The sequence below is a fragment of the Phyllobates terribilis genome, unplaced genomic scaffold (genome assembly GCF_046119375.1).
Source record: "Phyllobates terribilis strain yellow unplaced genomic scaffold, ASM4611937v1 Scaffold_183__1_contigs__length_3771566, whole genome shotgun sequence".
Classification (NCBI taxonomy): Eukaryota; Metazoa; Chordata; class Amphibia; order Anura; family Dendrobatidae; genus Phyllobates; species Phyllobates terribilis.
This window is the reverse complement of record NW_027362943.1, coordinates 644123-671260: the sequence shown is the minus strand read 5'-3', so window position 1 is coordinate 671260 and position 27138 is coordinate 644123. Positions and strand designations below refer to the sequence as shown.

The 27138-nt window shown below is 46.4% G+C and overlaps 1 long non-coding RNA gene across 2 annotated transcripts; it reads left to right on the top strand.

Annotated features, from left to right (window-relative positions):
* The first annotated feature begins 1013 nt into the window (after positions 1-1013).
* Positions 1014-27138, top strand: LOC141212715 (uncharacterized). Of its 2 annotated transcripts, XR_012282402.1 has the most exons (6): positions 1014-1106; positions 4773-4973; positions 24713-24858; positions 24988-25085; positions 26548-26909; positions 26996-27108. It is a non-coding gene; the product is annotated as an uncharacterized lncRNA (long non-coding RNA). The 2 variants fall into 2 exon arrangements; XR_012282401.1 differs by having other exon boundaries at positions 26548-27138.

Genomic DNA, 27138 nt, shown 5'->3' with positions numbered 1-27138 from the left:
GAAGAGTCTACCTTGTCGTGGCGGTGGCTTACAAAATCTTTTGGCCAAAACAAAAGCTGCTGCTATGTATGTGATATGGTGTTCTATGGGAACTGTTAGGGTATGTACACCTCGTACACACGCGGCTCCGCTCCGTACACCTCGTACACACGCGGCTCCGCTCCGTACACCTCGTACACACGCGGCTCCGCTCCGTACACCTCGTACACACGCGGCTCCGCTCCGTACTCCTCGTACACACGCGGCTCCGCTCCGTACTCCTCGTACACACGCGGCTCCGCTCCGTACACCTCGTACACACGCGGCTCTGCTCCGTACACCTCGTACACACGCGGCTCTGTACACCTCATAGAAAGGGCTAGGCTCCGTACACCTCGTACACACGCAGCTCCGCTCCGTACACGCGCGGCTCCGCTCCGTACACCTCGTACACACGCGGCTCCGCTCCGTACACCTCGTACACGCGCAGCTCCGCTCCGTACACCTCGTACACGCGCGGCTCCACTCCGTAAACCTCGTACACGCGCGGCTCTGCTCCATACACCTACTACACACGCGGCTCCGCTCCGTACGCCTCGTACACGCGCGGCTCCGCTCCGTACGCCTCGTACACGCGCGGCTCCACTCCGTACACGCGCGGCTCCGCTCCGTACGCCTCGTACACGCGCGGCTCCGCTCCGTACACACGCGGCTCCGCTCCGTACACCTCGTACACTCGCGGCTCCGCTCCGTACACCTCGTACACGCGCGGCTCCGTTCCGTACACCTCGTACACGCGCGGCTCCGCTCCGTACGCCTCGTACACGCGCGGCTCCGCTCCGTACACCTCGAACACGCGCGGCTCCGCTCTGTACGCCTCGTACACACGCGGCTCTGCTCCGTACGCCTCGTACACACGCGGCTCTGCTACATCCACACTGTAAACCCCTCCTGACCCCACACATAAACTTCAGCTCATCCAGCACCATGACAACCAGCACAGCAGAGTCCTGCATCCACTGAGGCCCCTGATCATGTGACCCCTGACTCCTCCCCTCCTGTGACCTCATCACAGCTCCTGTGCGCACAGAGCAGCCATATATGTGGTGGCGGCTCTGCAGGTGGAGGTAGGTGGAGACCCCATTACTGGGCGCAGGGGGCATTAACCCCTTCAGCACGGAGACTCTTTTGGGGTCTTGTGTTGCCCCTTTATAAGAATCATAAGGTTTATGTTCTGTTCCCTGTAATAGATACATACGACCCAACTATGGAGACAGGAAGGGAGGAAACGTATTGTTCTCATAGTACAGGACCCCTTTACTGGCCCCACAGTGTAATGCCCCCATTATGCCCCTTATGCAGAATGTATGATGCCCCCACACAGTGTAATGCCCCCATTATGCCCCTTATGCAGGATGTATGATGCCCCCACAGTGTAATACCCCCATTATGCCCCTTATGCAGGATGTATGATGTCCCCCACAGTGTAATGCCCCCATTATGCCCCTTATGCAGTATGATGCCCCCACACAGTGTAATGCCCCCATTATATCCCTTATACAGGATGTATGATGCCCCAACACAGTGTAATGCCCCCATTATGCCCCTTATGCAGTATGTAAGATGCCCTCCACACAGTGTAATGCCCCCATTATGCCCCTTATGCAAGATGTATGATGCCCCCACACAGTGTAATGCCCCCATTATGCCCCTTATGCAAGATGTTTGATGCCCCCACACAGTGTAATGCCCCCATTATGCTCCTTATGCAGGATGTATGATGCCCCCACACAGTGTAATGCCCCTTATGCAGGATGTATGATGCCTCCACACAGTGTAATGCCCCCATTATGCCCCTTATGCAGGATGTATGATGACCCCACACAGTGTAATGCCCCCATTATGCCCCTTATGCAGGATGTATGATGCCCCCCACAGTGTAATGCCCCTTATGCAGGATGTATGATGCCCCCACACAGTGTAATGCCCCCATTATGCCCCTTATGCAGTATGAATGATGCCCCCACACAGTGTAATGCCCCCATTGTGCCCCTTATTATTATTATTTATTATTATAGCACCATTTATTCCATGGCGCTTTTACATGTGATGGGGATATACATAGCAAAAACATTTACATAATCTTAACAAAACGAGTCAGCGACTGGTACAGGAGGAGAGAGGACCCTGCCCGTGAGGGCTCACAGTCTACAAGGGATGGGTGGGGGTAGAGGATGTCATGCAGTAATGTGGTGGGGCGGTGGTTACTGCAGGTTGTAGGCTTGTCGGAAGAGGTAGGTCTTCAGGTTTCTTTTGAAGGCTTCCATGGTAGGCGAGAGTGTGATATGTTGGGGTAGAGAGTTCCAGAGTAGGGGGGATGCACGGGAGAAATCTTGTATGCGATTGTGGGAAGAGGAGATAAGAGGGGAGTAGAGAAGGAGATCTTGTGAGGATTGGAGGTTGCATGCAGGTAAGTACCGGGAAACTAAATCACAGATGTATGGAGGAGACAGGTTGTGGATGGCTTTGTATGCCATGGTTAGGGTTTTGAACTTGAGTCTCTGGCAATGGGGAACCAGTGAAGGGATTGACAGAGGGGAGAGGCCGAGGAATAGCGGGGGGACAGGTGGATTAACCGAGCAGTAGATTTTAGAATAGATTGGAGGGGTGCAAGAGTGTTGGAAGGGAGGCCACAGAACAGGAGGTTGCAGTAGTCTAGGCGGGAGATGATGAGGGCATGCAGTAGTGTTTTTGCAGAGTCTTTGCTGAGGAATGCACGGATCCGGGAGATATTTTTGAGTTGGAGTCGGCAGGAAGTGGAAAGGGCTTGGATATGTGGTTTGAAGGAGAGATCAGGGTCCAGGGTTACCCCAAGGCAGCGAGCTTGTGGGACTGGGGAGAGTGAACAGCCATTGACGTTGAGGGATAGGTCAGACGGGGGATATGAATGAGAGGGTGGAAAGATGATGAACTCTGATGTATGCATGTTAAGTTTTAGAAATCTGGCAGAGAAGAAGGATGAGATGGCGGACAGACATTGTGGGATTTTGGTTAGTAGGGAGGAGATATCGGGTCCAGAGAAGTATATCTGTGTGTCATTTTCATAGTGGTGATACTGAAAGCCGTGAGACTCTATGAGCTGTCCCAGGCTGAGGCTGTAGATGGAGAAGAGCAGAGGTCCTAGAACTGTACCTTGGGGAACACCGACAGATAGGGGGCGAGATGAGGAGGTGGTGCGTGAGTGGGAGACGCTGAATGTCCTGTCTGTTAGTTATGAGGAGATCCAAGATAGGGCCAAGTCCGTGATGCCAAGAGATGAGAGAATCTGTAGTAAGAGGGAATGGTTGACTGTGTCGAAGGCAGATGACAGGTCCAGAAGGAGGAGGATGGAGTAGTGTCGCTTGGATTTGGCGGTTAGTAGGTCTTTGGTGACTTTGGTCAGGGCAGTTTCAGTCCAGTGATGCGGTCGGAAGCCAGGTTGTAGGCGGTCGAAGAGAGAGCAGGAAGAGAGGTGGGAGGACAGTTCAAGGTGGACATGTTGTTCTAGTAGTTTTGAGGCATAGGGGAGAAGTGATATGGGGCGGTAGCTAGTCAGAGAGGATGGGTCAAGGGAGGGCTTTTTGAGGATGGGTGTGATTAAGGCGTGTTTGAGACATGAGGGGAAGACACCGGTTGTTAGTGACAGGTTGAAGAGGTGGATTAGGGTTGGGATGAAGACTGTGGTAAGGTTAGAGATGAGGTGGGATGGGATTGGGTCAAGTTCGCAGGTGGTGAGGTGTGATTTGGAAAGTAAAGAGGAGACTAGACCTTCTGTAATGGTGGAGAAGTGGGGTTTGGAGGAGGAAGGTTGAGTAGATATGAGGAGGGGTTGTGCGGACTTAGGCAAAAGTCTGATGGTGTCAATCTTCTGCTTGAAGAATGGGGCAAAGTCTTCGGCTGAGATGAGAGAAGAGGGAGGAGGCGTTGGGGGATGAAGGAGAGAATTGAGAGTGTTAAATAGCTGTTTAGGGTTGTGGAACGGGGAAGATATGAGAGATGAGAAGTATGTTTGTTTTGCTGCAGTGAGTGTGGACTTGAAAATGGTTAGGGATTGTTTGAATGCGATGAAGTGCTCGATGGAGTGAGACCTTTTCCATCTGCGCTCCGCAACCCTGGAGGCCCGTCGCAGTTCTTTAGTAAGTTTGGTGTGCCAGGGTTGTCTGTTGATTCTGCGAGCTTTGGTATGTGTGAGAGGGGCGATCGAGTCGAGAGCTGCAGCTATTGTGGTGTTATATAAAGCGGCAGCAACATCTGCATTGTATAAGGAATTTATGTCTGTAAGAGGGAGGAGGGATTCAGAGAGTGAGTGTAGGTCAAGGTGTTTGAGGTTTCTGCGAGGGTGTGTAAGTTCGTGGAGTGGGGATTGTGCACCTGGAGAGGAGAGGGTAGAGAATGTGAGGAGGTTATGGTCAGAGAGAGGGAGAGGTGAGTTAGAGAGGTTAGATAGGGAACAGAGGCGGATGAAGATGAGGTCCAGTGTGTGGCCATCTGTAAAGAGCTGAATCATGTATCTGTTCTGTCCAGTTTGTGCCCTTATCCAAGATGGAGCCGAATGTATTTGTATTGCCCTTATCCAAGATGGAGTTGCATGTACCTGTTCTGTTGGTTCTGCCCTTATCCAAAATGGAGTTGACAGCCTCGGGGGCCATCTTGTTTCCTGTCTGATATCTCCTGTTTCCTGTTTGCTATATATATAAAGAGACTATGGCCAACTATACTTTGCTTGTGTATTTTGTATCTTACCTGCTGCCAAGCTTGAAGGACTTGCATCGTGCCTGTTGCTTCTCTACACTGGGATTCCCCACCTGTTACCTGCCTGCCGTTTACCTGGACTCTCACCTGTGTGCAAAGACCCGCTCTGCATCCACCTGCAGTTCAGCCTGCTCTCTGAAAGGAGCCTGGTCCGGGCTCGGGACCCTGTGGACTGTGCGTTTCTGGACCTGGGACATCTATCGGTTTGTACTGACATCACAACCGTTTCCAGAGACTGTTTACTTATCGCTTATTGCCTATACCCGCCTGCTATAATATATACCTTCCTGCTATAATATATACTTGCCTGCTTCAATATATCCTGTTACTACGATATATCGTGTTTGTCTTCACTCCGACCCACGCTATCGATCTCCATAAGTATAAAGTATATATTTGACAGAATCTTTATGAGTAGCTGCAGAAGACCATTGAGCATGGCCGAAGGAGTAAGTGAGGGATAAGAACTTAGAGACAGACGAGTGGGAAGTGTCAATGGGGATGTTGAAGTCACCCATTATGATAGTGGGGATGTCAGCGGAAAAGAAGTCAAGCAGCCAGGTGGTGAAGTGGTCTAAGAAAGTGGTGGCTAGCCCTGGAGGTTGGTAAATGACGGCCAGTTGGAGGTCAGAGGGGGAATAGATGTGCACACAGTGCACCTCAAAAGAGGGGAGTGAAAGCGCAGGTATCTGACAGGAGAAAACCTACGCCTCCACCATGTTTGCCGTTGGGGCGGGGAGTGTGGGAAAGGTGGAATCCGCCATATGAAATTATGGAGGATGTATGATGCCCCCATTATGCCCGTTATGCAGTATGAATGTCCCCACACAGCTTAATGCCCCTTATGCAGTATGTATGATGCCCCCACACACAGTATAATGTTCTCATAGTACCGCCTGCTGTTCTGCAGTTAGAATAAGTCCTGAGGTTTTATAGTTGGAATAATCCCTCTGGAAAATGGTTTTGCCTTTGCCTGCTCCCCTCCATGTATACTCCTATTTACTAATAGCATGTGACCCAGCTTTTCCGTCTTGACTCCCATGCAGATTTCTCTATACTTCTCTACTCCTATTTACTAATGGTATGTCCTCCAAGTTACACCAGCTACCCCCCACTTTCATTTATGACCTTGTTTACTTAGTCTTTGACTATCCAGCATCTGTTTCAGCCCTAATCAGCTGATCGAGATGAGCACAGACCACTCCCGTCTGGTTCACAGCTGAATGCATTCTGTTACAAATATATTGTGGGCCAGGAGTCTGTGTCAGACTTTAGTCTGTGGCCATTACCTTAAGTATGGCCATTAGCTGAAGTATGAGAAATAAGAATTAATCCTGAAGGGAACTGAAGGTAACTGGATACTAAGTCCCAGTAAACAATGTTTGTCTTTGTTTTCACTCTCACCCCCTTAATCCTTCACTTCTTACAACCACCCCTAATCCCTACACCTAGTAAGGAACTCTTCATCTCTCCCTCCATTCTCCCCATCCATCTCACCTCCTCCTCAGAGCTATTCCTCAACATACAGTACAGACCAAAAGTTTGAACACACCTTATCATTTAAAGATTTTTCTGTATTTTCCTGACTATGAAAATTGTACATTCACACTGAATGCATCAAAACTATGAATTAACACATGTGGAATTATATACTTAACAAAAAAGTGTGAAACAACTGAAAATATGTCTTATATTCTAGGTTCTTCAAAGTAGCCACCTTTTGCTTTGATGACTGCTTTGCACACTCTTAGCATTCTCTTGATGAGCTTCAAGAGGTAGTCACCGGAAATGGTGTTCACTTCACAGGTGTGCCCTGTCAGGTTTAATAAGCGGGATTTCTTGCCTTATAAATGGGGTTGGGACCATCAGTTGTGTTGTGCAGAAGTCTGGTGGATTCACAGCTGATAGTCCTACTGAATAGACTGTTAGAATTTGTATTATGGCAAGAAAAAAGCAGCTAAGTAAAGAAAAACGAGTGGCCATCATTACTTTAAGAAATGAAGGTCAGTCAGTGCGAAAAATCGGGCAAACTTTGAAAGTGTCCCCCAGTGCAGTTGCAAAAACCGTCAAGCGCTACAAAGAAACTGGTTCACATGAGGACCGCCCCAGGAAAGGAAGACCAAGAGTCACCTCTGCTTCTGAGGATAAGTTTATCCGAGTCACCAGCCTCAGAAATCGCAGGTTAACAGCAGCTCAGATTAGAGACCAGGTCAATGCCACACAGAGTTTTCCCCTCCCCCATGACAGCACACCTTGAGAGAGGATCCGCCCCACCAAGGACAGGAAACCGTCTGAAATAAAAGGGCGGTACCTCTCCCTCGCTTCAGTTGGTTTCCTGTCCTTGATGGGGAATCTGTCTGGAAAGAAGACTTACCTGGGGCTGTCCCGGTGTGGAAGAGCGGGCACTGGCCTGTGCACCGGGTTCAGTATCCCAGAAGCGCCGCCCGCAGCTTCCCCTGGGGTCTCTGCGCCGAGCGGGGCGCACGCGGTGAGGCAGGCTCTGTCCTCCCGGAGACCGCGGCGCCGTCCTCCCCCTGCAGTGTGGAACGCTTCCGGGTGTGACGCGCCTGACGTCACGGCGCAGGGCACGCTGGGAGCGGCGCGCTGGGTGACGTCAGGAGGCGGCGCCGATCAAAGATGGCGGCACCCATCGGAGCGTCCCAGGCCGGTTTTTTTTCAATGGAGCTCCGGCCTGAGGAAGGGGGAGGGCCCACAGACCGGAGGAGGCTGGATGGCCCTATATTTAAGGGGGGGAGCTATCCTGGAAGCGTGGTGCGCTTCTGAGACATGGCTGATCCAGATAGCCAGGAGCAGCAGCTTACCCCCCCACCTCAGCAACAGAAGCAGAGGGATGCATCATGTTTGCGGGCTTGGGAGAGAGGAAGAGACGCTCATTTCCGGTGAACAGTAAGATTCAGGGCCTCATTGACCGGGAGTGGAGGAGACCTGAGAGGTCAGGGGCTTTACCCTCCTTCTCCAAAAGAAGGTACCCCTTCGAAGAGAAGGATGCGGAACCTTGGGATAAGATCCCCAAGGTGGACGGGACTGTGGCAAGGTCATCAAAGAGATCTTCCCTGCCCTTGGAGGACTCGGCGTCCTAAAAGATGCCCTGGATAAAAGAGCTGACTCCTTCCTGCGCCACACGTGGGAGGCGGCAGCAGGTGGCCTAAAACCAGCGGTGGCTAGCACCTGTGTGGCGAGGTCCTTGATGGTGTGGCTCCAACAGCTGGAAGACCAGCTTAAAGATAAAAAGGTCTCCAGACAGGCAATACTTGCAGAGCTACGTTTAATTCAAACAGCATCGGCCTTCCTGGCCGACTCTTCAGCTGACTCGGTCAGACTGTCAGCTAGGGCAGCAGGACTATCCAACGCAGCCAGGCGGTCCTTGTGGCTCAAGGGTTGCCCAGGCGACCTACCTTCGAAACAGAAACTGTGCTCCCTCCCGTGTGACGGTAGACTCCTGTTTGGCCAAAAGTTAGAGGACCTGTTAGAAAAAGCAGGCGATAAAACCAAAGGGTTCCCGGGATTTTCGGGGGAACCAAGAAGATTTAGTTTTCGGAGGAGAAAATTTAACCGGGGTCGTCCTCCGGGAGACAAAAAGAAATGAGAAGCCAAGTCCAAAAAAGAATCGGGCTACATGTTTGGAGGACCATCCTCGAGTTCGAAGAGATCCTCCCAATGACGCCAGGCTGGAAGTGGGTGGAAGGCTTTCCCACTTTTTTCCAGCTTGGGACGCGATAACAACAAACCCATGGATTCTGAAAATTATCAGTGGGGGCCTGAAGATCCGGTTCAGCCAGACCACCCTGGCGGACCTTTGTGGTTACCCCCCTACGAAAGGTCCAGGAAGAACAATTAGCCCTGGAAACAGAAGTGTTAGTTAGTAGGAAAGCAGGTCCTTCTCGAAGTACCAGCAACACAGAGAGGGAGGGGGTTCTATTCCCCACTATTCATGATAAAAAAACCAAACGGGTCCTTAAGGACCATCATCAACCTCAGGAGTCTGAACCAAGTAGTAGAAAACCAGACTTTCAAGATGGAGTCAGTAAGCTCGGCAGTGAAGCTCTTACATCGCAACTGCTTTATGGCTGTAATAGACTTGAAGGACGCATATTATCACGTCCCAATCCATCCGGAGTATCAGAAGTATCTGAGAGTAGCCCTGTTTATTCAGGGGAAGCTGAGGCATTTTCAGTTTGCTGCCCTACCCTTTGGCCTCTCCATTGCCCCGAGAATATTTACGAAACTAATAGCAGAAAACCGATTACAACTAAGATTTATAGCAGGGTTTGGGGTAAATTCCTAGAGTTTATAGATATTCCGCTATCGAGCAAACCTCCGATCAGAGGGATCATGGAATTTCTGCAAAAGGGGCGGGACCTGGGTCTAGCTACAGGGACCCTTAAGGTTCAAGTTTCAGCTTTGGGAGCACTCTACAATTGTAATCTGGCTGGGAATAGGTGGATCTCGAGGTTTATCAAGTCCTGTGCCAGAGCTGGACCGGTTAGTTCCATGGGTGTTCCTCCTTGGGACCTGAATTTAGTCTTGAACGCTCTTACTAGTGAACCATTCGAACCCCTACACAAGGTTTCTCCAAAAATTCTCACCCTTAAGACCATCCTTCTAGTGGCCTTAACATCAGCCCGTAGGGTGGGGGATCTGCAGGCCCTCTCGGTTAATCCTCCTTACACACAAATCTTTGAGGATAGGGTCACCTTGCGGCCAGATCCAGCATACCTTCCCAAGGTGGTATCTAGATTTCACCGTAGTCAGGAGATTGTGCTACCCTCGTTCTGCAGCAATCCCAAGAACCCAGGGGAAGTCAGGTTCCATAGCCTAGATGTTAGGAGGTCCCTGCTACAGTACATTCACATGACTAGTCTGTGGAGGAAAGACTGTTCTCTGTTCCTGGCCTTTCAAGGGTGTAGGAAAGGTCATGGGGTGTCCAAGGGTACCATCTCTAGGTGGCTCAGGGAGGCCATTTGCTTAGCCTATACGTCCACAGGGGTTCCAGCCCCGGACAATGTGAGGGCTCATTCCACCAGAGCCGTTGCAACCTCCTGGGCAGAGAGAGCAGACGTCTCGATCGAGCAGATATGTAGGGCTGCTACTTGGTCTACACCATCCACCTTCTTTAAGCACTATCGGTTGGATCTATCCTCTTCTGATCTCACCTTTGGGAGAAGGGTACTTCAGGCGGTGGTCCCTCCCTAGGGTGCTCATAAATTCTCCAAAATTCTCTCAAGGTGTGCTGTCATGGGGGAGGGGAAAACACCAAGGTTACTTACCGGTAGCCGGTTTTTCCTGAGCCCATGACAGCACCCGTAGTTTCCCCCCCTTATTTTTTCTATGTTTCTCACACCCTGGTGTGCACTGTGTGGGGTGGTGTGTATATGTATATTGTGGTGTTGGTTATGTGCCTAACCTGTTTAGGGAGGTCCTCTCAATGCTCTGTAAACAACTGAAGCGAGGGAGAGGTACCGCCCTTTTATTTCAGACGGTTTCCTGTCCTTGGTGGGGCGGATCCTCTCTCAAGGTGTGCTGTCATGGGCTCAGGAAAAACCGGCTACCGGTAAGTAACCTTGGTGTTTTAGCAGCAGACACATCTCTTCAACAACTGTTAAGAGGAGACTTTGTGCAGCAGGCCTTCATGGTAAAATAGCTGCTAGGAAACCACTGCTAAGGACAGGCAACAAGCAGAAGAGACTTGTTTGGGCTAAAGAACACAAGGAATGGACATTAGACCATCTTTAAATGATAAGGTGTGTCCAAACTTTTGGTCTGTACTGTACAATTCTTTGTCTCCAAACACAGACAGCCACCTCATGCCCTCTCCAGCTCCCACCTACTAATGCTTTCTCTGCTCCTCCTCACTGCTGGCGACATCTCTCCACATCCCGGCCCTCCTCACCACATCCCTACTATCATTTCCACCTCCTTCCCCCAATCTATCCCAAACTCTCGTAACTCTTCTAACCTTATGCCCATCCGCCCTGACCCTGCTTCCCCAGTCCCCCTAACAGGAGCTCTATGGAACTTTCGCTCCGTCTGCAATAAACTTTCCTACATTCACGACCTCTTCATCACTAACAAGCTTTCCTTCCTCGGCATCACTGAAACCTGGCTCAACCCCTCTGACACAGCCTCGTACAGCGGATTCCACCTCTCCCATATCCCCCGCCCCACCGGCAAGCACGGTGGAGGAATAGGTTTCCTCCTCTCAGATAACTGCTTCTTCACCTATATCCCACTGCCGCCCTCAATTACTCTCCCTCTTTTGAAGTGCACTGTGTGCGCATCTACTCCCCCTCCAGCCTCCAACTGGCTGTCATCTACCGCCCCCCAGGATCAACCACCACTTTCTTTGACCACTTCACCACTTGGCTACTTAATTTCCTCTCCGTTGACATCCCCACTATCCTCATGGGTGACTTTAACATACCCATTGACACTTCCCTCTCAGCGGCCTCTAAGCTTCTATCCCTCACTTCCTCCTTCGGTCTAACTCACTGGTCTTCCACACCCACCCACAAAGACGCCCACACGCTGGACCTCATCTTCACCCGCCTCTGTTCCCTATCTAACCTCTCTAACTCACCTCTCCCTCTCTCTGACCACAACCTACCAACCTACTTACATTCTCTACCCTCTCCTCTCCAGGTCAACAATCCCCACTCCACAAACTTGCACACCCTTGCAGAAATCTCAGACACCTTGACCTACACTCACTCTCTGAATCCCTCCTCCCTCTTACAGACATTAGTTCCTTACATGATGCAGTTGTTGCTGCCACTTTATACAACGCCACAACCACTGCAGCTCTCGATTCGGTCGCCCCCCCTCACACATACCAAAGCTTGCACAATCAATAGACAACCCTGGCACACCAGCCTAACTAAAGAACTGCGACGGGCCTCCAGGGTTGCCGAGGGCAGATGGAAAAAGTCCCACTCCAATGAGCACTTCATTGCATTCAAACAATCCCGCACTATCTTCAAGTCCACACTCACTGCAGCAAAATAAACATACTTCGCATCCCTCATATCCTCCCTGTCTCACAACCCCAAACCACTATTCAACACCTTCAATTCTCTCCTCCGTCCCCCAGTGCCTCCTCCCTCTCCTCTTATTTCAGCAGAAGATTGACACCATCAGACAAAGCTTTTGCCTAAAGCCCCCACAGCCCCTCCCCAAACCTACTCAACCCTCCTCCTCCAAAACCACCTTCTCCGCCATTACGGAAGATCAGCTATCCTCTTTACTTGCCAAATCACACCTCACCACCTGTGAACTTGACCCAATCCCGTCCCACCTCATCCCAAACCTTACCACTATCTTCATCCCGACCCTAGCCAACCTCTTTAACCTGTCACTAACAACTGGTGTCTTCCCCTCATGCTTCAAACATGCCTCAATCACACCCATCCTCAAAAAACCCTCCCTTGACCCATCCTCTCTGACTAGCTATCGCCCCATATCACTTCTCCCCTATGCCTCAAAACTACTGGAACAACACATCCATTCTGAACTGTCCTCCCACCTCTCCTCCTCTTCGACCGCCTACAATCTGGTTTCCGACCGCACCATTCTACTGAAGCTGCACTGACTAAAGTCACCAACGACCTACTAACCGCCAAATCTAAGCGACACTACTCCGTCCTCCTCCTCCTAAACCTGTCACCTGCCTTCGACACAGTGGACCATTCCCTCTTACTACAAACTCTCTCATCTCTCGGCATCACAGACTTAGCCCTATCCTGGATCTCCTCATACCTAACAAACAGGATATTCAGTGTCTACCTCTCTGGCCCCGATATCTCCTCCCTACTAACCAAAATCCCACAATGTCTGTCCGCTATTTCATCCTTCTTCTCTGCTAGATTTCTAAAACTTAACATGGACAAAACAGAATTCATCATCTTTCCGCCATCCCATTCACCCCCCCAAATGACCTATCTATCAATGTCAATGGCTGTCCACTCTCCCCAGTCCCTCAAGCTCGCTGCCTTGGGGTAACCCTGGACTCTGAACTCTCCTTCAAACCACATATCCAAGCCCTTTCCACTTCCTGCCAACTCCAACTCAAAAATATCTCCAGGATCCGCACATTCCTCAACCATGAATCTGCAAAAACACTAGTGCACGCCCTCATCATCTCCCGCCTTGACTACTGCAACCTCCTGCTCTGTGGCCTCCCTTCTTGCACCCCTCCAATCTTTCCTAAACTCTGCTGCCTGACTAATCCACCTGTCCCCCCGCTATTCCCCGGCCTCTCCTCTCTGTCAATCTCTTCACTGGCTCCCCATTGCTCAGAGAATCCAGTTCAAAACCCTAACCATGGCATACAAAGCCATTCACAACCTGTCTCCTCCATATATCTCTGACCTAGTCTCCTGTTACATACCCACACGCAACCTCCGATCCTCACAAGATCTCCTTCTCTACTCCCCTCTTATCTCCTCCTCCCACAATCGCATACAAGATTTCTCCCGTGCTTCCCCCCTACTCTGGAACTCTCTACCCCAACACATCAGACTCTCGTTGACCGTGGAAACCTTCAAAAGGAGCCTGAAGACCCACCTCTTCCGACAAGCCTACAACCTGCAGTAACCACCGCTGCATGACCAGCTCTACCCTCACCTAATGTATCCTCACCCATCCCTTGTAGATTGTGAGCCTTCGCGGGCAGGGTCCTCGCTCCTCCTGTACCAGTCGCTGGCACATTGTGTTCAAGATTATTGTACTTGTTTTTGCTATGTATACCCCTTTTCACATGTAAAGCGCCATGGAATAAATGGCGCTATAATAATAAATAATAATAATAATGTATACATGCATGTAGGGGAGCAGGCCTAACTAGATGTCTAGTCTTTGTACAGTATTATACCGCATGAGGATGGTATCAGAGGAGTAAGACGTTTCTTGAAATCGAGATCAGTAGAGTGTAGCAGACATAATCACTTCATGGAGGATCTTCTAAAATTCACTCTTACTCATAATAACTTCTTTCTTTTTGACAGGAAGTACTTCCACCAGCTCAGGGGTACTGCGATGGGGAGCCGCTGTGCCCCCTCGTATGCGAACCTATTTCTGGGCTGGTGGGAGGAAAACACAATATTCATAGATGATCATAAGTGGTGGCAACCATATCTTGGGGCTTAGTATAGATATATTGACGACATTTTTATCATCTGGTCAGGAACGAGTGAAAAGTTTCTTGAATTTGTCAGGGAACTCAATATCCGTAGAGTGGGCCTGAGATTTATATCAGAGTTTAAACACTTTACCCCCCCGAAGGTGGTTTGCACGTTAATGACCGGGCCAATTTTTACAATTCTGACCACTGTCACTTTATGAGGTAATTACTCTACAACTCTTCAACGGATCCCCCTGATTCTGAGATTGTTTTTTTGTGACATATTGTACTTCATGATAATGGTAAAATTTCTTCGATATCACTTGCATTTATTTGTGAAAAAAAAAACGGAAATTTGGCGAAAATTTAGAAAATTTTGCAATTTTCAAAATTAAATTTTTTATGCCCTTAAATCAGAGATATATGTCACACAAAATAATTAATAAATAACATTTCCCACATGTCTACTTTACATCAGCACAGTTTTGGAACCAAATTTTTTTTCATTAGGGAGCTATAAGGGTTAAAAGATGACCATTGATTTCTCATTTTTCCAACAAAATTTACAAAATCATTTTTTTAGGGACCACATCACATTTGAAGTCATTTTGAGGGGTCTTTATGACAGAAAATACCCAAAAGTGACACCATTCTAAAAACTACACCCCTCAAGGTGCTCAAAACCACATTCAAGAACTTTATTAACCCTTCAGGTGCTTCACAGGAATTTTTGGAATGTGGAAGAAAAAAATGAACATTTAACTTTTTACACAAAAATGTTACTTTAGACCCATTTTTTTTCATTTTTGCAGAGGTAACCGGAAAAGATGGACCACAAAATATGTTGTGCAATTTGCCCTGAGCACGCAGATACCCCATATGTGGGGAAGAACCACTGTTTGGGCGCACAGCAGAGCTCGGAAGAGAAGGAGCGCCATTTGACTTTTTGAATGTAAAATTTGCTTGAATAATTAGCAGACGCCATGTTGCGTTTGGAGAGCCCCTGATGTGCCTAAACAGTGGAAACCCCCCACAAGTGACACCATTTTGGAAACTAGACCCCTCAGGGAACTTATGTAGCTGTGTGGTGAGCACCAAGAACACCCAGGTGCTTCACAAAAGTTTAGAACATTGAGCCGTAAAAATAAAATTTTCACATTTTTCCCACAAAAATGTTTTTCAGCCTCCAATTTTGCATTTTCATGAGGGTAAGAGGAGAAATTGCACCATGCAATTTGTTGTACAATTCCTCCTGAGCACGCAGATAACCCATATGTCGAGGAAAACCACTGTTTGAGCGCATGGCAGGGTTCCGAAGGGAAGGAGCGCCATCTGACTTTTTGAATGTAAAATTTACTTGAATACTTAGCGGATGTGCCCCTGATATGCCTAAACAATGGAAAAAACCCACAAGTGACACCATTTTGGAAACTAGACCCCTCAGGGAACTTATCTAGATGTGTGGTGAGCACCCTGAACCCCCAAGTGCTTTGGAGAAGTTTATAACATGAAGCTGTGAAAATAAAAAAAATCTAACTTTTTCCGCAAAAATGTTTTAGCCCCAATTTTTTTATTTTCACAAGGGTAAGAGGAGAAAATGGACCCCAAAAAGTGTTGTGCAATTTCTCCTGAGTATGCCAATACTCCATAGGTGGGGAAAATACAGCTTTTGGGCGCACGGCAGAGTTCAGAAGGGAAGGAGCATTTTGTGACTTTTTGAGCGCAAAATTGGCTGGAATTGAGAGCGGACGCCATGTCACATTTGGAGAGCCCCTGATGTGCCTAAACAGTGGAAACCCCCCCCCCCCCCCACACGTGACCCCATTTTGAAAACTACACCCCTCAAGGATTTTATCAAGGGGTATAGTGAGCATTTTGAACCCAGAGGTACGACACAGAATTTGATAACATTAGGTCATCATATTGAATAAGTTGTCATTAGTCTTGAGCGCAAGTGCTCGCTACTTGAGTCTACATCAGGTACACGGGTATGCACCATGTATCGTGCGTGCTCGAGTGACATGCTCGAGTCCCCGCTCGCATGTTTCATGGTTATTAGACACCCCAAAAAAACCATGCGGGGATCGCTCGTGCATAGCAGGCAATCCCCGCAAGGTTTTTTGGCCACGAAGCATATGGGGCAGAGACTCGAGCATGTCACTTGAGCACTCGCGATACTCAGTGCATACCCGAGCACCCGATGCAAACTCAAGTAGCGAGCACTTGTGCTCAACACTAGTCGCCATATCGTCATCTTTTTTTTTTTACTTTGAAAAAAAATCCCTAGCCCAACCCTAACCCTAACCCTAGAGTTTATTTTTTACTCCGTTCCTCGTGCAGTATAAGTGATTAGACGACTTTATTCTTCGGGTCAGTGCGATTACAAAGATACCAGAATCATATCGGGTTTTTATGATTGACAGCTGTCACACACTAAAAGACTCATTTTTTTGTAAAAATCTAGTTTTTGCATCGCCATATTTTGAGAGCTATAATTTTTCCATATTTTTCCGACAGAGTCATATGATGGCTTGTTTTTTGCGGGATGATTTGACGTTTTTATTGGTACCATTTTCAGGTACTTGACAATTTTTGATCGCTTTCTATTCCGATTTTTGGGAGGCAGAATAAACAAAACACAGCAATTCCAGAATTTTTTTTATGTTTTTTTTTTATGCTGTTCTGCAGGGGGTAAAATTGATAAGGTAGCTTTATTCTTCGGGTCAGTACATTTACAGCGGTACCACATTTATATTGTTTTTCTATGTTTTGGCGCTTTTATGCAATAAAAGCTATTTTATAGAAAAAAATATTTTTTTTCCATCGCTTTATTCTGAGAGCTATAACTTTTTTATTTTTTGGCTGATGGAGCTGTATGGCAGCTTGTTTTTTGCGGGAAAAGATGACTTTTTCAGCTGTACCATTTTTATTTATATTCGTCTTTTTGATTGCGTGTTATTTCATTTTTTGTTTGGCGGTATGATGATAAAGCATTGTTTTCTGCTTCTTTTTTTTCTTTCTATTTTTTACCGTGCACACTGAAGGGGTTAACTAGTGGGACAGTTTTATACGTCAGGTCGTTCCGGACGCGGCGATACCAAATATGTGTACTTTTATTGTTTTGTTTTTTTTTCCATAATATTTATTGATGGGTACATTATATTTTTGTTTTTGGTGGATTATTTTTTTTATAATATTTTTACAATTTTTTTTATTTTTTTTTTCTTCATTTTTTAACACTTTGTGGACTTTTATTCTGTCCCACTCTGGGACTTTCACTTTTTTTATTCTGATTGCCTGTATAGCACAGGAATGCAGCACCATTCCTGTGTTATACAGGCTGTCAGTGCTGCACAGGGAGAATATTCATGCTGTCTGGTGACCCGGATGTTGTCATGACGACATCGGGTTGTCATGGCAACATCCGGGAAGCCGCAGCAGACAGCGCTGGAGGCAGGAAGAGGAGGTGAGTATCCCGATCACCTCCCCTTGCCACCGCAATGCTGCGATCGACTTCGATCGCAGCATTGAGGGGGTTAATGTGCCGGGAACGGTGCGGACCGCTCCCTGCTCATAGTACCGGGTGTCAGCTGTGACAATCAGCTGACACCCGGCGGCGATCACCCCGCACCGCTTGTGTGCGGGCGCGATTGCCGTATGACCTAATAGTACGTCATTGGTCTAATAGGCCCAGGTCACCAAGATGTACTATTAGGTCATACGTCAGAAAGGTGTTAAATATTACCAGTTGCCTTTCCTGGTTGTACTAATCAAGAATGAAGGGGATGGGACCCTAGGGACACTCATCTACCATAAACCTAGAAGCACTAATAAACTATTGAAGTGGGATAGTCACCACCCCATCCTCCTTAAAAAAAAAAAAAAAAAAGCCATATCCAAGGGCCAATTTTTACCGTTGAGAAGAGACTGCTCTAATGTCACAGATATGAATATACAGGCAATAGACATGAACACCAAATTCATGGAAAAAGGGTACCTACAGTACATTTTGGATTTCACACGATTATTTGCAGAAAATCGGGAAAGACAGACACTCCTCCATACCTAACCAAGAGAGCAAGAAAAAGATGGGATAACACGAGTAATAGGAACTTACGAGAATCAGAGTGACCATATCTTTAATATCCTGAGAAAACCCTGGACCTGAGGGTGCTGTGGGATCTACTCCCACAATAACTTTCAGAAAGGGTCGGTCAATTAGGGACCGTTTAGTGCATAGTTTGTATAAAAACCTGCACCCAAGTGGACTTAGCTGGATTGAAGAGTCTGCTGTTTCTTTAGATGTGGATAATGTTGTACATGTAATTGGATGAGACCATGTAAATCTTTCTCGAGTTCCTCTACAGTTAAAATCTTTTTTCAGAGGGATTATTCCAACTGTAAAACCTCAGGACTTGTATATATGGCCACATGCACCTGCCCCCTAGATTATGTATGCACGACCAAGAGGGGAGTATAGGAGGAGGGTGGGGGAGGGGGCATTTGGGTGATATATGCCATGGTCGGGAGACCCCAATTAGTGAGACACATGAACTGTGCACATCGAGGTGAAACCGGAGACATCTTCTTTTGTATCATTGAGATGGTTAAATCCAATGTGAGAGGAGGTGATCACAATAGATGTATCCTCAAAAAGGAAAGCGAGTGGATTTCCAGACTGGATTCACAAGCCCCTAAGGGACTCGATGAGCAAATTCCCTATGCCTGTTTTGTGTGAATACATCCATATTCTGAATTACATTTTTGGATTTTATACTCTACCCATTTCTACTCAGTTCCCTGTGAATCTGGTTCACATATTGTTGTACTTCATCAAGAGATCTGAGCTCCTATATCAGAATTATTACTTATCAGTTATATCCCACACATACTACTTAGTAATTAACAAGTGCGGTGATCATTGTATATCTCCAGTTATGTAATTATGGTCAAATTTGGCCATTTAGGAATATACTGTGGGCTCTCATCCCATATTTTATGTAGTGATAAAGTAGATCTACATGCCTATTGCAATACTTGTTTTTAGTCTCCCATGACGATCTCAGAGACAGGACTTTTCTATATGGGAGGAATGCAATCCAGATTCAGTATGCACTCCGGCACGTCCGGACATGCACAATCGCCAAAAATTACCCTAGATGCTCTCCGGCGTGGAATGCATAACTATGGTCATGCGCAGTGAAGGGTACGAGTAGCGTGGCAGCAATCAGTTTATCTGCCGTTAAACTTTATAGCACGTCACTTCCGGATATGCACACTAGGTGATGGACATTATCGTACCTCTAGCGCATGAGAAGTAGCGTAGGCGCAGTACATTATTATAGACAGACTCCATTCTATATATCCTATGACAATTCACTTCTAGGAAAGGGAATGGTTCTCCTAGTCTGGGGAGGGGTTTTGGATGAAGTGGGATATTTAAACATGGACACCTGGCTATTAGGCACACTATACTGAACATCATGAATTATCATCCCTCTATCAAGCCTCCTAATGAACCTGTTGGGGAAACGCGTTGAGGCGGATTATTGAAACATTCTCTGAAGAGTACCATACCCTTTCCTTTACATATACCTTGAGACATACGTGGTCCTATTTAATGTATCAGTGTATTTTTTGAGATAGAGAGATATATATATATATAATACTAATCAGGGTTATCTAGGGCTTCTGAGGGACAGCCACCGGTGAGTGGGGATGCCATTGTCGTCTCTTAGGGTGCCAAACTCCGCACTTAGGCTGTAACAGCTTTGTTTAGGTACAGGATAGGGTAAGCCATTCAGCTTGTAGTTTTAAGTATATATATGTTGTTAGTCCAGTTTTTAGTGCATATATTTTAATTTGGGGGGCGGAGGGTTTCCCACAGTACTACCCATTAGACACACAATTTTGTACCACCCATCTCACCGACTACCCCACGGCAATTAATAAAAACTCAGCACCATTCTTGGTGCAGATACTAATGAACCCAGAACCTATAACATATTTACCACACAATAGTTGGATAGGCAGGGGCATATCATCCATAGTGGCAGCCCATGTGGCCACTATAATGCCTGTGAATTGAGAGGGCTCGGTGTGGGTCAGCAACGGGCACCCTCTCCTTCCCAATCATCAAAATTTCAGCTACATCCACATTCCTGTGACGGTAATACCATTGAATAGGATAATGAATCAGGAAGTCGAAAGCTCACTGATCCATCATTCAGCATTCGCCTGTGAATCTGAGTCTCTGTGCACTGCAGGCACAATGATGTCACTACATTACACCTGTAGTATGGAGCCTCAGTACTCACACTGCACAGACCGGAGCAGTGCACCCAGGAACGGGATTGGTTGAGTAGTGTGTGTGTGTTTTTTTTTCTTAATATCAGGAATTATGGTGGCATCATATTAAGTGAAGGGCTGTTGGGGCTCTCATACAGAGTGGGCGGCTGCTGGTGGCCATTAAACTGTGCTGGGTGCTTTGATGGACTTTAATGGCCTCCATATTGAGTGCGTGTCCTCATTTTGTTTAGCAGGCTATTGTGGCCATGATACTCTATGAGGGGCTGTGGGGGCCATCATACTGTGTGGGGGCCATTATACTGTGTAGGAGCCTCATTCTGAGCTACATGGGCATACAGGAGAACAATTTCCTGGTGATGAGTCAGATAGGGAAAATTAAGTGAGAAATACAAATTTTTGGTCTACCTGGTGACTTGAATTGATATGGTGTTGTGTGCCCAAAGGAAGACATCAGATGGTACTTTCTGAAGGAAAACAAAGATATAATAGCAGTGGGAATCCGGATTCCAAGGCGAGAGCAAAACAGAGACAAAGAGCATAGAGTGGAGTAGAGAAGGAGATCTTGTGAGGATCGAAGGTTGTGTGTAGGTAAGTACCAGGAGACTAGGTCACAGATGTATGGAGGAGACAGGTTGTGGATGGCTTTGTATGTCATGGGTAGGGCTTTGTGCTGGAGTATCTAGGTAATGGGGAACCAGTGAAGGGATTGACAGAGGGGAGAGGCTAGCGAATAGCGAAGGAACAGGTGGATTTGTCAGGCAGCAGAGTTTAGTATAAATTGGAGAGGCCACACAGAGCAGGAGGTTGCAGTGGTCGAGGCGGGAGATGATGAGGGCATGGACTATGGTTTTTGCAGATTATTAAGTAAGGAATGTACTGATCCGGGAAATATTTTTGAGTTGGAATCGGCAGGAAGTGGAAAGGGTTTGGATATGTGGTTTGAAGAAGAGATCAGAGTCCAAGGTTACCCCGGGGCAGCAAGCTTGTGGGACTATGGAGAATGAGCAGTCATTGTGGTGAGATATGATCTTGAGAGTAGAGCGGAAAGTTGATCTTCCGTGATGGCGGAGAAGCTGGTTTTGGAGGAGGAGGACTGAGTAGATATGAGCAGGGGCTGTGGGGGTTGTTGGCCAAAGCTTTCTCTGATGTTATTAATCTTCTGCTTGAAAAATGAGGCAAAGTCTTCAGCTGAGATGATTGGAGAGGGAGGATGTGCTGGGGATGGAGGAGAGAATTGAAAGTGTTGAATAGCTTTTTAGGGTTGTGAGACAGGGAAGCTATGAGAGATGAGAAGTATGTTTGCTTTGCTGCAGTGAGTGTGGACTTGAAAGTAGTGCCATGAAGTGCTCTTCGGAGTGGGATCTTTTCCATCTCTGCTCAGTAACTCTGGAAACCCGCCTCAGTTCTTTAGTCAGGCTGGTGTGCCAGGGTTGCCTGTTAATTTTGTGAGCTTTGGTATGTCTGAGAGGGGAAGCCGATTTGGGAGATGCAAATATAGTGGTGTTATATAAAGTGGCAGCATCTGCATTGTGTAAGGAACTTATGTTTGCAAGAGGGAGAAGAGACTCAGAAAGTGAATGTAGATCAAGGTGTTTAAGATTTCTGCGAGGGCCTGCAGGTTTGTGGAGTGGGGATTGAGCACCTCGAGAGGAGAGGGAAGAGAATGTAAGTAGGTTGTGGTCAGAAAGAAGGAGAGGTGAGTTAGAGAGGTTAGATAGGGAACAGAGGCGGGTGAAGATGAGGTCCAGAGTGTGGACATCTTTGTGCGTGTCTGTGGAGGACCATTGAGCGAGGCCGAAAGAGGAAGTGAGAGATAGAAGCTTAGAGGCAGCTGAGAGGGAAGTGTCAATGGGGATGTTGAAGTGACCCATGATGATAGTGGGGATGTCAGCGGAAGGGAAATGATATGGACGATTCCTTATCTTAGACTAACAGAGTTTAAGCAAACAATTGTCTGGAGAGGAAGCTACAGTGTCGCCAAACTGGGACATGAGTTCTCCTACGAAGAACTGAAGATGAAATGCCACAGCAATATTCATTCTCTTTAATAGTAAGCACACGTGACCGCCGAGCCGCAGCTGTAGCCGTGCTAAGCAACATTGTGAGAGCTATTAAGGAGAATGAATATTCACGGCTCCCCACATCCATGGGCATGGGAAGCAGCGAATATTCATTTTCTTTAGCAGCGAGCACAGTGTAGTCTGCAGCAGATGGCTCTTGCCTCCTGTGCCCCGCTACTTTGCTGCTCCCCCACCAGCCACAGTGTATGTGCGTGTGTGTGTGTATATATATATTTATATTTATGTCCCACAGGGGATGTTTGGCCTACTTATAATGATTTGCTGGACTGTTGTAGCTTATAGCAAAATTTAAGTACCGACACGTGTAACCGGTTCTTGACTCTGCATAATACAGAAGAAGCATCCATGAAGTGTTGTGCCTGCTATCTGATGTATATCAAGTTCTTGTAAAGTAAAGTTTATTCTTGGACTTTGGTCTCCCTCATTCATCTCCATATCATCTGGTCTGGGTTATATATATATGGTTATATTTATGTTTTATATTGGGATCTGTGATTTCAGTCTACTCCACTGTGTATAGGATGTCTATAGGATAATAGAGTATAGTAAAGTTTTTATGGACGTGACTCAACCAATATTGTGCAGTGACTCTGTTGTTCCTATAGTGACCGATTTTTCTTGTTGCTAAAACTGATCTATTTTTTTTCATGTTAAACTTTTTTTAAACAACTCTCATTAGTACGATCATACAACATACAAGCATCTGATTGTTCAGGTGATGCACTGTACTACTGTGTATTATCCCTGCCTGTCAGTGTAATATGAATGGCCCCATACACATGAGATAAGTGTTGGCTGAACGGTCATTTGGCAGATGGCTATCTCTCCTGACTCCCCCATACACACAAATATTCCAGCTTACCTGTGGTCTGTATGAGAGTCACCTCCAGACTCCTCTAGTGGAGGATTTTCTACAGGAAGAACAAACGGATTAGCCTCTGAAATTCAGGATGCCAGATCCGTCTCTGCCCTGGCATCATCTGTCGGGAGGCCCCCAAATACATTATATAGTCGACCAAACCCCCGAAATCAGTGCTTTCATGCAACTTTAGTCTGTGTATGGGGGCGTTAAAAGTGTAAAGGACATATTGATACTCATGCTAGAGCAACTCCATTTTGTCTGCTTGCTTTAAAATCATGTTATTATCAGTCCTTGCATAACATACATTCTTTCTTTCTCTTCCCATGGAACTTCTCTCACACTAACTTTTTCTCAAGAGAACATTTTGTCAGACACTCTGTTATCTAACTTGTTTAGTCCAGGTTTGACCTTGTAAAAGGCCCGACCTAATAGACTTTTGTACATTGCAGGCCCAGACACCATTATTAGGCATTTAAGTATTATAGTAACTAAGTAGCCCCAAACAATCGAGTACTTGGGGAAGGAAGGGCATTTAGCCCAACTCTGTCAAACCTTATTAGATGCCATGATTGCTTTTGACCGTAGCAAGTGGTTAAACTACCATGGTATCGTTGCAACTAGACGGCCCCATATGATCAAGACCTTGGGGGAGAAGGGGCTTTCAGCAAAACTCTACCAAACCTTCTTAGATGCCATGTTTGTTTTTGTCAGCAGCAAGTGGGTAAACTGCCAGGGTTTTTGTTGCAGCCGCATCTGTGCCATCCCTGCTGTGTACATCTATGTTCTGATGCCCAAAAGAGGTTTTTTGTTTATCTTAAATGTTTAACGTATTAAAAAATAAGAAAATTTATTTTTGCATGTTTTTTTCTTTTTACAAGAATTGTTGATACCAATTTTCTTTTGAAACATTTTAATATCTGTTTTTTTTCTGGTGTATTTCTTGTAATATAGGAAAGCCTAAGGCCAGAAATAAACTCCATAAAACACTGTACATGGAGACTTTGGTATCTAGTAATTTCTGTCCGAGGTGTTTGTGAAAACAAAAAAGGTTTTCTAAATGCCTCAAACTTCTATGTGTGAATCAGACATGAGATCTAACGAGATAGACGATTACAGTCCGGGGAAGACGGGAAACATTCATATAGACGGCCGGTGGAGATGTAGTCAGTGACGGACTCTGGCCAAATATGTTTGTAGAGCCGTAGTAGAAGATGAAGATGTCGTCCTCATCATGAAGTAGTTATTTCTCATGTCACGTGTAATGAATATCTCCTGCAGTATTGATAATACCGATTCCAGTGTCGGTAAATGAGATGAGAATTAGCTTTATGGAAGATGAGTCTATGAGAAAGGTATTCAGCAACAGACTCCGAGAAAGAAACTGCTTGTTGTCTGTGGCCTAAAATATATAGGTTTTATTACTAGATGTAAAGCAGAAAACTAGATACTGTAAAATAAAAAATATCCTCATATGTTTCCCTTATTATCTCCAGTAATTGTATTATTACACAGGATATTTATGATGTTACATAGGCTCATCTTCTTCTCATTCAGGTCTCTACAATTTTGGATCCTCTCAGTTCTTTTATAGAAGAGAATTTTCCTGATTTTACCCATCAAAGATGGATATGGACAGACACAAGATGGCGGAGAGGATATTACATCTCACCCTAGAGATCCTCTTCCGGCTTACTGGAGAGGTGAGAGATTCTGATGATGTCACATTACATTATTCTTATCTATGGGAATAACAGATGGACAGAACTGGAGAGGTGAGGACTCTGGAAATGTCTGTACAGAGATTTATTAAGGTGTTTCTCCATTATCAGGATTACACAGTAGTGAAGAAGACCTCTAGTGAGCGCTAAGTCTATCAAAAAACCCGGCACTCAAAGAGATAAGTGAAGTTTATGGAGTTTTTAATAACGTGAGTACAATATTATAAACAGACATTTCGGTCCCTCAGGACCTTCATCACCTTTTATCTCCAGAAACAAGGTACCGCGATGGGCTCAAATGTAGCACCCCCATACGCGAACTGCTACATGGCGGAATTTGAGCAGAAGGTCATCTATTCTAACGATCTGTACAAAAAACATGCGATGGTATGGAAAAGATATATAGATGATATATTCTGCTTATGGGGAGGCTCCATGGAATCTCTTGACATCTTTTTCAATACCATCAACACGGCTTGGGAGGGCCTCAATTTCACCATTTCATCCAGCCTTGAATCCATTAATTTTCTAGACACTAAGGTCATAAAAGATGGAGAAGGTTTCTTATCCACAGATCTATTCGTCAAACCGACAGACAGAAATGGCCTACTCCGCTTTGACAGTCTACATCCTAAATCCACTATTTCATCCATACCCAAATCCCAGTTCCAGAGGGTTAGATTCATAGTTAGTGATACCACCACCAGGGACACCCGACTCAGGGAAATGCAACACAAGTTTGTGGAACGGGGATACCCCCCTGCCCTTTTACAAAAATCTCTCGATTCTGACACCCAAAACCGTCAAACCATCTCTGATCGTCTACCTTTTGTCCACACTTATCATCCAGCAGTACGTATCCTTCATAAAAAAATTCACCAGCATTGGAAAATCCTACATACAGCGTATCCTTCTGTCCCTGAATTTAAGAACCCTTTCCTCCCATGTTTCAAAAGGGCTCCTAACATCAAAGACCACCTCATTCGAGCTGACCTTCCTACCAACACCCCCAGATTGAGACAAAGATTCCTCTCAAACCCAAAAACTGGTACTTTCCCTTGTCTCCATTGTTTCCAATGCAACAATGTCACCAGAGGTAGTACCTTCTACCATCCACAATCAGGCAAACAATACCACATCAGGGACTACTTCACATGCAATTCTTCTTTTGTAATTTACCTTATCAAATGCCCATGTGGCCTTATCTACATTGGAGAAACCACTCAACCAGTAAAAGATCGCATATCTAAACATAAGTCCACCATCCGCTGTAAAAATTTGTTACTACCATTGCCACAACATTTCTCATCCGCTGGCCACACTGTCTCACAACTAAAATTCCAGGTCATAGACCATGTACCTATACCACACAGAGGCGGCGACCGAATTCGGATGCTTAAACGTAGGGAATCATTTTGGATTCACGAATTACAATCTTTAACCCCCAAAGGTCTTAATCGAGATTATGATTTGCTTTCCTTCATATAACAGGTGAACCACGGCAATACTACACAGCTCATTTTGATGCATAATAGAAATAATTAGGAATTGATACAAGTATTGTCCCCACTATTTATGATTATATCCAGACAGACAAGTATGTGGGGTGTACATTGACTACTTTTCTATGTTATTGCATATCTTGCTAATTGTGTTTTCCTTTATTCCCAGCATCCCACCTAGACCTCTGCCTCCTCTCCTGCTCCCCTTGGATGTTCCCGTTTTTGGCTCCCTTTCCTCCAATAGCCTGCTCCTCTCCAACAACTCGCAGTGGAACGCATATCCCCCTGCTGGAACGCAAACAGTGGCACTTCCGCTCACGTGACCGGCACCTGACTATGTACCCTATGACACGCACTCCGCGTCACTTCCGGTTTCGGGTCCTCACTCATTCGCGCGCTCCTGCGGCGTCCTACAGCCATCACTTCCTCATATATAAATTCGGGTGGACACACCGGGGACACTACATTTCCTCCTGACAAGCGGTGGATTCCGCGTCTCTAGAGGACTTTCCACAGGACAGGAGACTACAGGTACACGCTACCCACTACATATTTCCTTTTACGAGGGAGTTATTGAATGTGCCTCTCTCACTTCAGCCCTCTTTCTCTTCTTTCAGTCTCCATTACAAGATTTTCCATATCTTTTGGATATTACAGCTTCTTGATTCCAGCTTCTATTTCAGGTTTGCTCTAGTTCATTTGATCTTCACCTCAGTTATATACATAGGCCATAACTTATTTAGCCACTTTTTCCCTTACA